The sequence below is a fragment of the Protopterus annectens genome, chromosome 2.part1 (assembly GCF_019279795.1).
Source record: "Protopterus annectens isolate FY-2018-M chromosome 2.part1, PAN1.0, whole genome shotgun sequence".
NCBI lineage: Eukaryota > Metazoa > Chordata > Ceratodontiformes > Protopteridae > Protopterus > Protopterus annectens.
The window spans coordinates 286,954,831-286,968,718 of NC_056729.1; the positions used below are offsets into that span (position 1 = coordinate 286,954,831).

Consider the following 13,888-nt stretch of genomic DNA (forward strand, 5'->3'; position numbering starts at 1 on the left):
CTATCCTCCATAACAACACTGGCAATATGACAGTCTCAAGAACTGTCTTTATATGGCTGGACTGCATCCAGCCAAACATTGTGCGTGAGCATTACTGTAGCTACAACACACTAGTTGAAGGGTTCACAGCATGTGGTCACTGAATTGCAGTGGAATGACATGCTACCACTCCCACAACAGGTGGGAACATGCAGCACCTGTACATCGACTACATGTAGACTATAGGGGCCAGACCAGATGTGTATCCCCTGCTGTAGGTATTTTACCATATACACCCACACTGTATAGACAAATACCGAGTGCGGCCCCTGCACAGTAAGACACAGTCATATTGGTATACATTGCAAATGCCATTTATCCACTCGAGGCATGTGTCAGACATGGTAACTACTGCAGGTCACAGGTATTTATGTGTATGTGTCACACACATACATCATGTGTGCAATGCCATTGCTGGTTTAGGCAATGGCATGTATTGTTATGCACAAAGACCCACACAAGGTCATAATGTGTGACACAACCACATGTGGCAGTTGTGGGTTACCAAAACATACCTATCTGTACTCTGACAATGGTAATAGACCCAGTAGCAGAGCGCACTATTGGCATTACTGGCCAACTAGCCCTGTTTGGCTGTGCTGATAGTGTGGTGACATCCCCTGTGTTTACTGGGTGAATATGCAGCATCTGGTGTATTGTAGTATCTGCCAAAAGGATCTGTTCTCTCACACTTGCATTTACACACACCTTACTACCCTCACACTTGCCATTTGCAGGATTCATACCCCTACCTAACTAGGTCACGACACGTGAGAGAGCCGCATTAGAGAAGTGCACTATTCGGATTACTGGATGGTTTCTCTTCTCTGGCTGTACTTATAGGGTGCTGACATCATCAGTGTTTTGAAAGGGTAATGTGCAACAGGTAGTGTGATCTCCTGATTGCCAAAACTAACATGTTTTTCATACAGAAATGCACACACACAAACTCCCCACATCCAAACACACCCACACTTGCAGGTTTCAAATCCCTACCTAAATATGTTATGATACTTGAGAGTGACGCTGTAGAAGGTTGCACTATTCTGATTACTGGCAGATGTCTCTTCTCCAGCTGTATGTATAGGGTGCTGTCATCATCACTGTTTGGAAAGGGTAATGTGCATCATGTAGTGTGATCTCCTGATTTCAAAAAAGCACATGTTTTTCATACAGAATTGCACACACACAGAGTCCCCACATCCAAACACACACACATGCCATTTACAGGTTTCAAACTCCTACCTAACTATATTATGACACTCAGGAGAGATGCATTAACAGAGTGCACTATTCAAATTACTGGGAGGTTTCCCTTCTCCTGCTGTACTTATAAGGTGCTGACATAATCCGTGCTGAGATAGGGGAATGTGCATTCTGTAGAGTGCTTTCACAGATGCCAAAAGGGACATCTCCCTCACACAGACTTGCATACACACTAACCCCCTCCACACACACTGAGCATTTGCAGGATTCAAATCCCTACCTAACTATGTTATGACACCCGAGACAGATGCATTAGCAGAGCATGTTATTTGCATTATTGGGAGGTTTCTTTTCTCCTGCTGTACTTAAAGGGTGCTGACATCATCAGTGTTTAGAAAGGGGAATGTGCATCCTGTAGTGTGTTCTCCTAGTTGCCAAAAGGGATATTTCTTTCATACAGTCTTGAACACACACTAACTCCTCCACACATACTGAGTATTTACAGGATTCAAACCCCTACCTAACTATGTTATGACACTTGAGACGGACGCATTAACAGAGCGCGCTATTCGCATTACTGGGAGCTTTCCCTTCTCCTGCTGTACTTATAGGGTGCTGACATCACCAGTGTTTAGAAAGGGGAATGTGCATCCTGTCGTGTGTTCTCCTAGTTGCCAAAAGGGATATTTTCTTCATACAGACTTGCACACACACTAACCTCCTCCACACACACTGAGTATTTGTAGGATTCAAACCCCTACCTATGTTATGACACTCGAGACGGACACATTAGCAGAGCGAGCTATTCGCATTACTGGGAGGTTTTCCTTCTCCTGCTGTACTTATAGGGTGCTGACATCACCAGTGTTTAGAAAGGGGAATGTGCATCCTGTCGTGTGTTCTCCTAGTTGCCAAAAGGGATATTTCCTTCATACAGACTTGCACACACACTAACCCCCTCCACACATACTGAGCATTTGCAGGATTCAAACCCCTTTCTAACTATGTTATGACACTCGAGACAGACGCATTAGCAGAGTGCGCTATTTGCATTACTGGAAGGTTTTCCTTCTCCTGCTGTACTTATAGGGTGCTGACATCACCAGTGTTTAGAAAGGGGAATGTGCATCCTGTTGTGTGTTCTCCTATTTGCCAAAAGGGATATTTCCTTCATACAGACTTGCACACACACTAACCCCCTACACACACACACTGAGCATTTGCAGGATTCAAACTCCTACCTAACTATGTTATGACACTCAAGACGGACGCATTAGCAGAGTGCGCTATTCGCATTACTGGGAGGTTTACCTTCTCCTGCTGTACTTATAGGGTGCTGACATCATCAGTGTTTAGAAAGGGGAATGTGCATCCTGTAGTGTGTTTTCCCATTTGCCAAAAGCGACATTTCCCTCTCACAGCCTTTCACACACACAAACCCCACTCACCCACCCACACACACACACACTGAACATTTGCAGGATTCAAACCCCTACCTAACTACATCATGACACTTGAGGGAGACGCAGTAGCAGAGCGCACTATCCGAATTACTGGGCATCGGTTCTGCACCTGCAGTATTTATAGGGTGCTGACATCTTTATTTCTACAGAGGTATGTACATATAGTACTACCTGTCAGGTGGGGGATAGCATATATATGCATTTGCAGCCACCTACGTCAGGGTCGGATATGTACATCGCACTGGCAGGTTATGTTCTATACCATGCTTTGTGAGGACCTGTAACACACAACGCAACCAGTCCAGAACACCACACCCACATCCAGGACACACACTTAGCTTCCCTGGGAACAGTGCCGGGATATGCAGGTGTTCACATACACCATTCCAGTTGTTAACATCAGGTACAGGCATATTGTGTGTGAGAACTACTCAGGCCTCTGCCACTTTACCCTACAGCCACTACAATTTGTGGGTCCATGTGCTATGGCAGAACCACACACCACAGCCACATGGGGGAATACTTATTGCACCTGTCCATCTGCAACGTGGGTACTCACTGTTCCACACCAGAGGTAGACCACCATTGTTGATATCTGACCATACCCACCTTCCCTGGACATCCATATCCCATCTCCACCCCCAGGCAAGGTTGTCACTGCACACAAACTGTATTTAGCACAAGCACACTCTACACTTGTGAAGACTGGGGTGGACGACTTCAGAGGACCCATGCTGGGGCACTATACTGGCCACTCAGCATAATCCTTGACAATTGCATTCTATGAGCATGTGTACGGTTTGCATTGATCATGCTATCCCACATATACCCATGACTGCTCCACAACAAGACACCTGTCAGGTGTACACCAGCCATATATGAGCCGTACAACAGACAGAGTGAGCTAATACATTGCAGAGCTGTAGCCCACAGAGGGAGGACATCTGTGAACAGTTCCGGCATGGCACTTCATTCACACATAATCATTACAACACAGTGTTGACAGTGGAATTGTCCAGAGAATGCAGATAGGGCTCCCCTCAGTCTGCTATTGACAGACACTTACTGTTAGAGATCCTCAGCAACCCTCTTCCAGCACACACCGACAACATGGCTGTGGCTTAGCACATTCAATCTCTGAGACCTCCACGGTGCCCCTGCTTGACAGAGGCACAGCTCACTAGCCTCACATGTTGCCTTATGTGACCTACTTTACAGTGGCACAGTAGCCTACTGTACTGGGGATGCAGATGCCAAGAACACTCTGGCTGAGCTGTCATTCCCTAGGGCAACAAGGCTAGTATTGACCTCTACACCCATATGTTCAATTGTCAGATGCACAATATTTGTTGTGCTGTTCTACTGTTTGCAGGTCTTTATTGCCATATCATTCCCTGTTCCTATGACCAACTTGTGTATCTGTGGAAGATGTTTGCATATGATGGCGATCCACTATATCACTTATGTCTCTGTAGTCATTTACTGTGTGCACTGGGCAGATTGCTGTGTTGTGGTTGGTTCCTGGACTGACACGTACAAATACCAGATATGTGTGGCCAACTGCTAAACGGAGATGTGGCCTAAGTGTGTGAGCATGCCCAGTTCAGCCTTTCCATGGCATGTTGTCTGACATATGCCTCATTTATCAAAGTGTGCGAGCATGCCCAGTGTGAGCTTTCCATATGTTGCACTCTGAAGTCCACCACATATTTGGGTGTGTGTGAACTTCAACAATATCTCACGTTTATGGTTGTGTGTTGGGTGTCATGTTGTGTACTAACTGGCTAACTGCTTCGTGTCTGCCACAACAGGGATTATACTGTGCCTGCAGGGATTGCATGGGATACTTTGCAGACAGTTCTCAACATACTTTCATAATGACCTAACACTGTAGTACCGTATAGTGTACTGGTTCAGTACTTTCACTGTGGTGGACAGTATCCTGGGCTTTAGTCCTATGACTGCTTGACATCTTCATAGTGAGCACAACAGACTGTGTAGGGGCCAGTTGTGCACATATGACCATGTTGCATTATGTTCAGATATGGACTACCTACACCAGGCTCGTCCAACATTGGTAGTGTATTCCACAACATGGGTGGACATTGGCAAACACTAGCGATGTTCCCTAGGCCATTTCTGATGCTAATCACAGGGTGTGTTTGTCCTTCGACACACATTGTAACTGGAGTTTGCCATGACATATGTCATGGTTAGTATACTGTGCCTCCGTCTACCTCTGACATAACAGTGATACCCAGGGTTAGCCTACCATCTCCCATCCACTCATCAGGATTCCTCTTGAGGGGTGTCGATAAGTGACTCTCTGGCTGACCTGTACCAGGAGTTTACTGAAGAGTGGGGGTGCCTTCTGTGTTATGGATCATTCTGTACAGCTTGTCCTATGTATGTCAGTGCTGGGGTTCAGGTCTCTCATGTGCATAGCTCACTGCCATTCAGATTGTACAAGGTGCAGCATGTTCATTGATTCCAGGTTTTACATGGCTTCATACATCAGGCACAGCTTGCCTGTAGCTGGGCAGTATGGCAGTGTGTGGGGCTGCAGTTTGTTTACTCAGGCAACACATGGCATCTGTTCATGCTCTTTGCTACTCCTGGTGGGGTACTGTTGTGGACTTTACAGTTGATAGAGGTGTCTGCTGAGGTATATCCCACAGGGGCTATTGTAGTCAATTGTGATGCTGATGGAGGATGACTGCAGAGCCACAGTGACATCCCCTTATCTACATCTGCCAGCCTTCATGTTTGGGTGGGTATATAGTATATGTTTCTGTGAACACTACAGCCACATGTTTGTCCAGTGCAGGATATCTATCACCTTTTGTACCCAGGTCTCACATTACATGTTAGGTACGTCATGGGTTAACACCTGTGTGGTAATTTGTGGGCACTTACTGTATATCCACGGTGGTTGTCTATACACAGTTCTGCAATTAGCTTGCTGACATGGCTATGGCTCCAGTTGTCTGTTTGTAGGTGGCCCTTTTGTGGGTTGCTTGTGTCAGCTGGGGGTCAGATATGGTGGGCTGTTTGTACTCCTCTGCATACATGTTCAGTCACAGTCCTTCCATGTTGGCCTATACCTATGGGACATATATACAGAATGGGGGGGGGCCAGGACCAGGCCTTGTGGGATGCCACTCATATCTGCTTTGTAGTCTGACATGGATGCGGCATGTCTGACCATGTCAGTTCTGTCCTTGGTCTGGTTTGCAACCCCTCTACTGACATAGGGGTATATATTTAAGCTGGTGAACATATCCATACTGAACTCGTACGGTATTGTCTAGAAGCATGTGCATGGTCCAGCTACGCTGTGTGGACCACATAGCCCTCATCAATGACCTTAATGACTGCTTCAAATGGGTCAGACATGTTTAGGGGCCGGTTCTGCAGTTACAACAGCCACAGTGTGTAGGGTCCAGTATCAGTAGGTCCACATTAGCCTTCTGTCTGCGGTACATACTGATCCTTTCCATAGCTGTGCAGACCAAGCTTGTCAGGATCCTAGGGTGGTAGTTTGCAGTATCCATTCAGGCAACACCTTTGTTGTGAAGGACCACTGTTGTTGTACACTGCTCTTTGGGTACATATCCTTTGGTAAGGCTGACATTGGGCAGTAGTGTGATTTGGCATTCCATTATTCTTGGAGTCCATGTTGGCCTCAGCCCAGGACCCAATCACATACCTTTGCAGCTGTGTGTTTTGCTTTGCAGATGATGGCTGTTACCTCAGCATCTGCAATGTCAGGGGACCAGCAGTCTGCTGGGATAGATATTTTGCACTCTGGGGGTGTTTGCACTGCACCTGTCAGGTTGTATGTTAGCAATATGTGTGTGTGTTTGGTATGTTGTTTGTAATATCTGTGTGATTTGGAGCATATCTGTGGATGCCCAACATGGTTCCTACCATCAGTTAGGTAAGCCTTGTGATTATCCTTAGTGTCCTGTACATTTTGTATCTTCATAGGTTCATGGGTTCATACTAGGCTATCCACCCTAGGGCATTAGTAAGCCTAGCCAGAGTGTGTGTGTCTTTTGCCACCCCTTGCTATGTTTCTATTATAGCCATTTATGAATTTCTTTACTGTGCCTCTGTCTGGTCGTGACACAGTGAAGACCGCCAGTATACATGTACGATCATCAATCCACTTGGCAATATTCCTGTTGAGAGGTGTCAGTGAGGGGCTCTGCCTAACATGGATTGGGATCCTGTTTCTGGGTGTGGGGAGCCTCTGGGTTATGTATCTGTCCCTCCAGCACATCTTATTTCATTATGTGTTGAGGCTGACATCTGTCACTCTCACAGCTCCAATGGCTTTGATTTCCTGTGGTGGAGCATGTCCATTACTCCTGTGTTGGACATGGCCTTGTACAACAGACATACAATGCCTCTGTGTAGTCAGTCTGTGACTGCATTCAGCTGGGGTGTCTACAGCCAGGCAGCATATGACATATATTTCACACCCTTTATCCTCTTGGTGGGGTAACTATGAGGTCTTCCGAACCGCTGTAGGTTTCACGTACAGTACATCCCATATGAGTCATTGTACTAGATTATGGGTCTGATAAGGGAACAGTACAGCAGCACAGTGACCTCTGTTGATGTAGATGTGAATCCTTTCATGATACGGTGTCCAATATCGACAATCTTCCTAGCCACATTGGCATTGTGAGTGTCACATGACAGATTACTGTCGACTTGTGTCCCTAGGTCCCTGATTACTCCTTGCATACATAATGGTTTGCCACCTATGTGGTAATTTGTGTGTACCTTGTCTGGTATTTGGTGGGACATTCATACTGTCCAGTGTCTTCAGGATGTCTGGGTGGAGTTCTTGTGTGTGAGAATGTGGTCTGTCGCATGCTACAGACTGTACAGCAGTTTGGACTACACTTAGGAGCACATGGGTGGTCTCCACTGCTTTGTGTATTGTCAGTTACCTAGCCATATGGGTGTCTGTGCTGCATATGGATACTCCCCCTCCTTTGATGTTTTGGTCCAGGTGTTGGGGCCATAACACATGATATGTGGTATAACCTAGTAGTGCTGGTGTGCTATCACTAGGCTTGCAGCAGGCTTCTGTCACTGCACAGACATCAATGTTCTCCATAATGGGAAGTGCCTCAGGGGCATGCATATTGCAGTTTACACATCTGGCATTGGTCAGCATTACCCTTATGTTTCCTACCACTTATGTTTTCTAGGGTGGTGGGTAGTCTTTTTGGCCTTGCCTACATACGGCTCTATGGAGGTGGCAAAGGCCTTATCCAGTATCCAGATGCACAGGGGTAACAGGTGCAAGCCATCCCTGGAACAGCAGCATGGCTTGTCATGCTTGACATCTCAAGCAGACAGACATTAGACCCTCTTGGACTGACAGCTGTAACGGTGCCAGCTGTTAAACATGATCATTCTGTGTTTGTACTGTGGCATCATTCTTGGTGAGGGTTGGATGCTGCACACAGCCAGTGTCATACCGGCCTGGGGTACATACTCAGAGGGATTATCCATGTCTCTTTTCATGTAGACCAGAGAGGTACATCTCAGGTCATTCACACCAGCATGGACATTGAGTGCATCATATTTCTGCTTGCTTTGGGGTGACCTGCGTACTTGTGTTATGTGGCATTTTGTGGCAGCCTACAGGCAGCTTACTCTACCCTTTCCCTTGTTCAGTCTGGTGAGTGGGACAGCAGTGTGTCTGCCTATACAGACACCTATTACAACTGTATCGGCATGTTGTTTCTCCTTCTGGCCTGTGACTGTTTGGCACACCAGCTTTGTGTACTATTCGTTGCATGTGCTATGTTTGGAGGTTGTGGTTGCTTGTGATCTGCTTTGGAGGCTTCTGTTGGTGTGGTGTGTTTGTAATTAGGGCCTCCGGGAATATTTTTCTGTGTTTATGTGTTTGGTTTACAGTTGTGGTAGGTCTATGTGGGACTGGGTTTGTGGTGTATGTGGTTACCTTCTCCTCCTGACTAGTTTTGACAGTACTGAGTTGGTGGAGCTCAACCTCTGGTTTGGATACATGGTTGCATCTATCACATATATTTGTATTTATTGGGGGGTGTTGTGGTTGTCTGTGTACTTGGGACAGGTGTCACATTGCCTCTGGATTCACAGATTCTACTTGTTGTGGCTGGACTTAGTGGATTGTATGTGTGGACATATGTTATTGCCATACTACTGGTCAGTGATTACTTCCCTTTTTATGTTTGCTCTATCATGTGGTAGCTTCCTTATTCTCTTGCATGGTTTGGTAATGGCTGGAGTCCAGCATGCCAGATGCCTGCGTGTATGGCATTGTGTGTTGTTATTTGTGATTGCATACTCCAAGCATTCCTGGCTGTGTTCATGGAATGCCTGTATAACATGTTCTGCAGTGTGTCCCATATTCTGCACTTGCACAGGGCCTTTCGTGGATTCAACATCAGTTTGGAGGGCTGCAACCTATGCTTTACACATGTTTTTCACTGTGGTATTCTGGCCAGGGACTGGGGTCGGGATGTGTATATCCAGTGTGATTACTCTATGGTCTGGTCTTACCAGTGAGGGATACACTTCTCATCTTGCCATCCAGTACACATGATGCTCATTATCACATCCAGTATGCTTACCCCTCTTGTGGGAGTGGTACGTTTTTCCTGGGCATTTTGGTTTATGGATTCTGGGAACTTTTCTCCTACTGTGTTGGTGCTAGTATAATGCTCCCAGTGTATGTCTGGGTATTTTCAGTCAAGCAATATAATGTGGTTTGGGGGGCTTGATATATTCATGTATTCCAACATAGGCCAGGTGCAGTTCCTGGTATTAGGACAGTAGTCTGCAGCAGGCTATATACCGGGAGGCGGTTTTAGCCATTGGTATTTGACCATGGCTAATCCATGCTGCTTCTTGTTGTGTACCAACATGGGGGTGTGGTTATCCTTGACATTTATTGCTAGTCACCCTCCTTTTGTAGCTTGTTCCATGTTTTGCAGCTGTACAGCACAGTATGAGGTGTGACCTGGTAGTGTTAGGGTGCTGATGTGAGCCTTGACCCAGTTCTCTATTACAGGACTGGTATCTACATTCTCCATACTGTGTGCATTTACACTGCACACATCTTGCTGTTTAGACTTCTGGCATTGGGTAGCATTACATCTAGGTTCCTATCCCTTGTGGTACCTATGAAGGTGGGTTTGTGTTTTGAGACGTGCCTATTCATGGCATGCTGTGGGTACTGACAGCCTTTGCCAGTATCCATGGGGCATGGAATGATAGGTGCACACCACCCCTAGCAGGTGGTGCATCATGTCATGCTCCGCATGTCTTCCCAGCCTGAAACACATTGGCTCCCCTTTGACTAACTGCATTACTTCAGCCAGTTATTGCACTTGATCATCCCATCGTCATTTTGTGGCTTCATGCTTAGTGAGGGTGGATGTTAGTCAGGGTGCTCAGGTGTGCATATAGTACATGGTGTTACATTACTTAACACATGGCATTCATGCCTCAGGTGGTGCTGCAGGGCTGCCTCTGTCGGATGCGCATATTACACTTCCCTGTACATGTTTGTGAGCAGGTCATGTCATTTTAGGCATCCATGTTATTATTTGAGTGAGTCAGAGGGGGTATCATTCCCAGGGTTCCTACTGAGCCAGTGTATGTGCTATGCATTGCCTCTTTGCCAAGGCCAGGGCATACTGGGCACGCCTCCTTCTGCCTACTGGGGTAGGCTCAGGTTGTTCCTCCTCCGAGTCACACTCTGCCTGTGATGGCCTTGGCAATGGTGGGGGGCTGTTTGGCCCAGCCCTATGCTGGTCCTGCTGCAACTGTTTTCGCAAGATCATATTATGTAGCATAGCACATACCATGAAAATTTGGGTACATGTAGTTGGTGTGTACTGCAAGGCTCTACCAGATGTGTCCAGACACTGGAACCGTGACTTGAGCAGCCCAAACACATGCTCTATTACATTACGTGTTTGTGCATGTGCCTCATTATGGCGTTCCTGTTCAGGTGTGTGTGCGTTTCTGATGGGTGTCATCAGCCACGGCTCCAGTACATAACCTGCATCCCCCACTAGGTGTCCGTGTGGGATGTCCCCATTGGCAAATGTCTGGTACAGCTGCGTCAAATGCCAGATGTGGGAATCGTGGTAACTCCCAGGGTAGCCAGCACACACATTCATTATTATGCCCTGGGCATCACACACGACCTGGCAGTTGATGGAGGGGAAGCCCTTGCAGTTAATGTAGGCCCTACCCCGCTCACCGGCTGGTGCTTTGATGCATATGTGCGTGCAGTCTATTGCACCCACTACCTCAGTGTATTCCGCTATTTGCTGGAAGAGACGCATATTGCTGACCAATACCTCACGGGCATTGGGGAAATATACATGATCACCGACATGTGCTGACATGGCATCCAGGAACTGGTGCAGTACCCTGGAGGCTGATGCCTGTGATATCCCCATCATATCGCCAGTTGGTCTCTGGAAGGTACCTGTTGCTAGTATTCTTAGGCCAACACATACCTTGGTTTCCACTGGGATGGGTTCCCCTCTGTTGGTTCTGTGTGTGAGGTGTGGCCTGCACAGCTCAACAATTTTCTGCAGGAGCTCTCTGTCCACTCTATAGCGCTCTACTATCTCCAGCTCATGTAACCCGTGGTAGGTGACCCTGGGCCTGTACACTCTTCTCAGTCTCCTCACTGTGGGTTGTTTGGCACCATCTGCATTGTCACCACCCTCAGCAAGTCGCCTATGTCTCATTATGACAGCTATGGCAGCCCCTAACATTTCTGCTCTGAGTGAAGCTTTTTCAGTTTTCAATTCTATTAGCTTACTCCTGTCTTGTAGTGTCTCTTAAGAGAAACATCCTGCACTACTGTTTGCAGAGTTTTAAGTGCTGGGCTGGGCTACTATTCTGCCTGTGTAATTGCCTGCTTCTAATTGTTTTCACCTGCTAGCTTCAGCAGTTATCCCTGCTAGCTTCATATTAATTCTGTTGCTTCCTTTTTCCTTTCTGTTTCCTCAGGGGGGAGCAACGTGCATACCAGCAGAAACACACTCACAGTGGCTTACACACGTGCGTACGTGCCTACACGGTTCAGAATCTACTTATTCAGGTTAAAACGCGTGCACACCCGCGCAAACACTGTTATACGTCTGCCAACAGCCTCCAACATGCTCAGCCTGCCCTACACACGCACACACCAGCGCAAACAGTGTTAAACATCTCCCAACATGCTCCCACATGCTCAGTCTGCCTTACACGCGTGCACACTGCCCTACTCGCGCTTCATGGCGCGCACACGTGCGCATGCACGCCCAGCAAGAAACTTTGGTGTAAGTAACAGTGTACACCTTCCATTTCTTGACTTTCCCTGACTTATCTAGTGGCACACCTCTTTCCATGATCTGTGTCTGTCATCTGTCATGTTACACTGACCTCCAATGAACTGCATTTCTTTCTACCATTCCCCCCTGTGATGTCACCTATCTCCTACTCTATTCCTCCCCTTATGTATCTCTTACACTACTCAGACTGTGCTCATTTGCTATGTGACTGTGAGATTCAGTATCCTAACCCTCATTTACATGAGATTGCCTACTAATGCTTAGTTACATGTCTTAGACTCAGCTTCCCCCCCTTAGCAACCACTACACGGTGGCCATGTTGTTTTTGGTCTGCTGGTCCCTGCATTGTCATTCCATGTATTGCATGAAACCCACATTTGTGGGTTTATAACCTTCTTTTTTATGTTTTTATACAGCGCAGCCCGTTTGTGCGGGGCTGCGCTGGGTTTAAACATCGGCAATCGCCAAAAATAAAATTATATTTTTATTATTTTTGCATCGGGTTACCTTGCCAATGGCCACATATTTGGCCATTGGCATGCTGTCTGACATATATGCACCCTTTATTTGGAGCTGACATGGCTCCATTGTGGAATTTGCAGAAACGCACTCAGTTGTCAACTGAGTACATTTCTGCAGCGAAAACGTCTCTTACACGGACTGGTTTCTGCTTCGTGGATCGCTAATATACCTCATTTGCATACCTTTCGGCTGCAAGTGAGGTATTTAGCATGTCCACGCCCAGTCCGTGTAAGAGACGTTTTAGCTGGTCTCTTACATGGAGTTTAGGGCTGTTCCTGGATTGCGAGGCTTGCATGGAGTGTTACACGTCTCTTACACTCCATGCAAGCCTTCGTGAATCCTGCCCATTGTTTATGCAGACATCTTTTAAGAACAGCCACATTCTTGGTTTGCCACACAATACCACATTCCATTCCACGAGATTAGGATCAAAATTAAGTCTTCTAGAGCATTCAGGTCACTTGCATTCCACTGTATCTAAAGCATTCTGAATATCATAAAAAAGTACTGCATCTTTCCCAAGAATGCCTACATTTCACTTTCTTCCTTGTATATTTTTACAGCATATTCAATGATATGTTGAAGTTCTTTCTTTAACAAAAGCCGCCAGAGTCTGACCAATTATTTCCTCTAAAGACTTATTCAATCTTGAGGCAAATATCCATATGTATGTCTTCACTCTCCTTACCAACTAATTTAGGCCTGCATTTTCTCTTACTTTCTCTTCTTATACGTGGGACAGCCACAGTGTCAGCATCAATCAAATCTTGAAGTATGCCTTTCTCTTACTGAATACCTCACATATGGACCTCTATATATGCTCATGTCATAAAAGTACAGTAGAAATCTTCCCATTGATATGATCTCTACATTTTCCACTTTACTGTTAAACTGTTCAGGAAAATGCTGAAAATTTTCAAATATAAACCACATGAAGTCCAGTTGTGAATAGTAACAAAAAAGAAGGGTACTTAGACTGACCTTGCAAAAGTCCTGCATTGGTAGATCAAGACAAGTAACTTTGGAGCATTTTGACTGATTCAGACCTTTAGGCTAATAGAGCTACTGTCAGATATTCAAAGTCACAAGTAACTGTATTAGACATTGGAAGATTAGGTGATGAACCTGATAAGCCCATCTAGGTGACTCAACTAATAGTTCCATATAAGGAGAAGTGAAAGACCATATGAAACAGAGAAGAACAATGAATTAAGTTTTTTTTAGATTTGTTGCTGACTAATACTATATAGGATTGTAGCATGATAAACAAATGCAGTGTGTCATAAGAAC

General features: G+C 46.0%; 1 protein-coding gene across 1 annotated transcript in view; it reads right to left on the reverse strand.

The window, feature by feature from the left end:
- The window catches only part of RRH (retinal pigment epithelium-derived rhodopsin homolog), a 341,638-nt gene that overhangs the window by 214,393 nt on the left and 113,357 nt on the right, over positions 1-13,888 (reverse strand). The gene's annotated exons all lie outside the window — the stretch shown is intronic.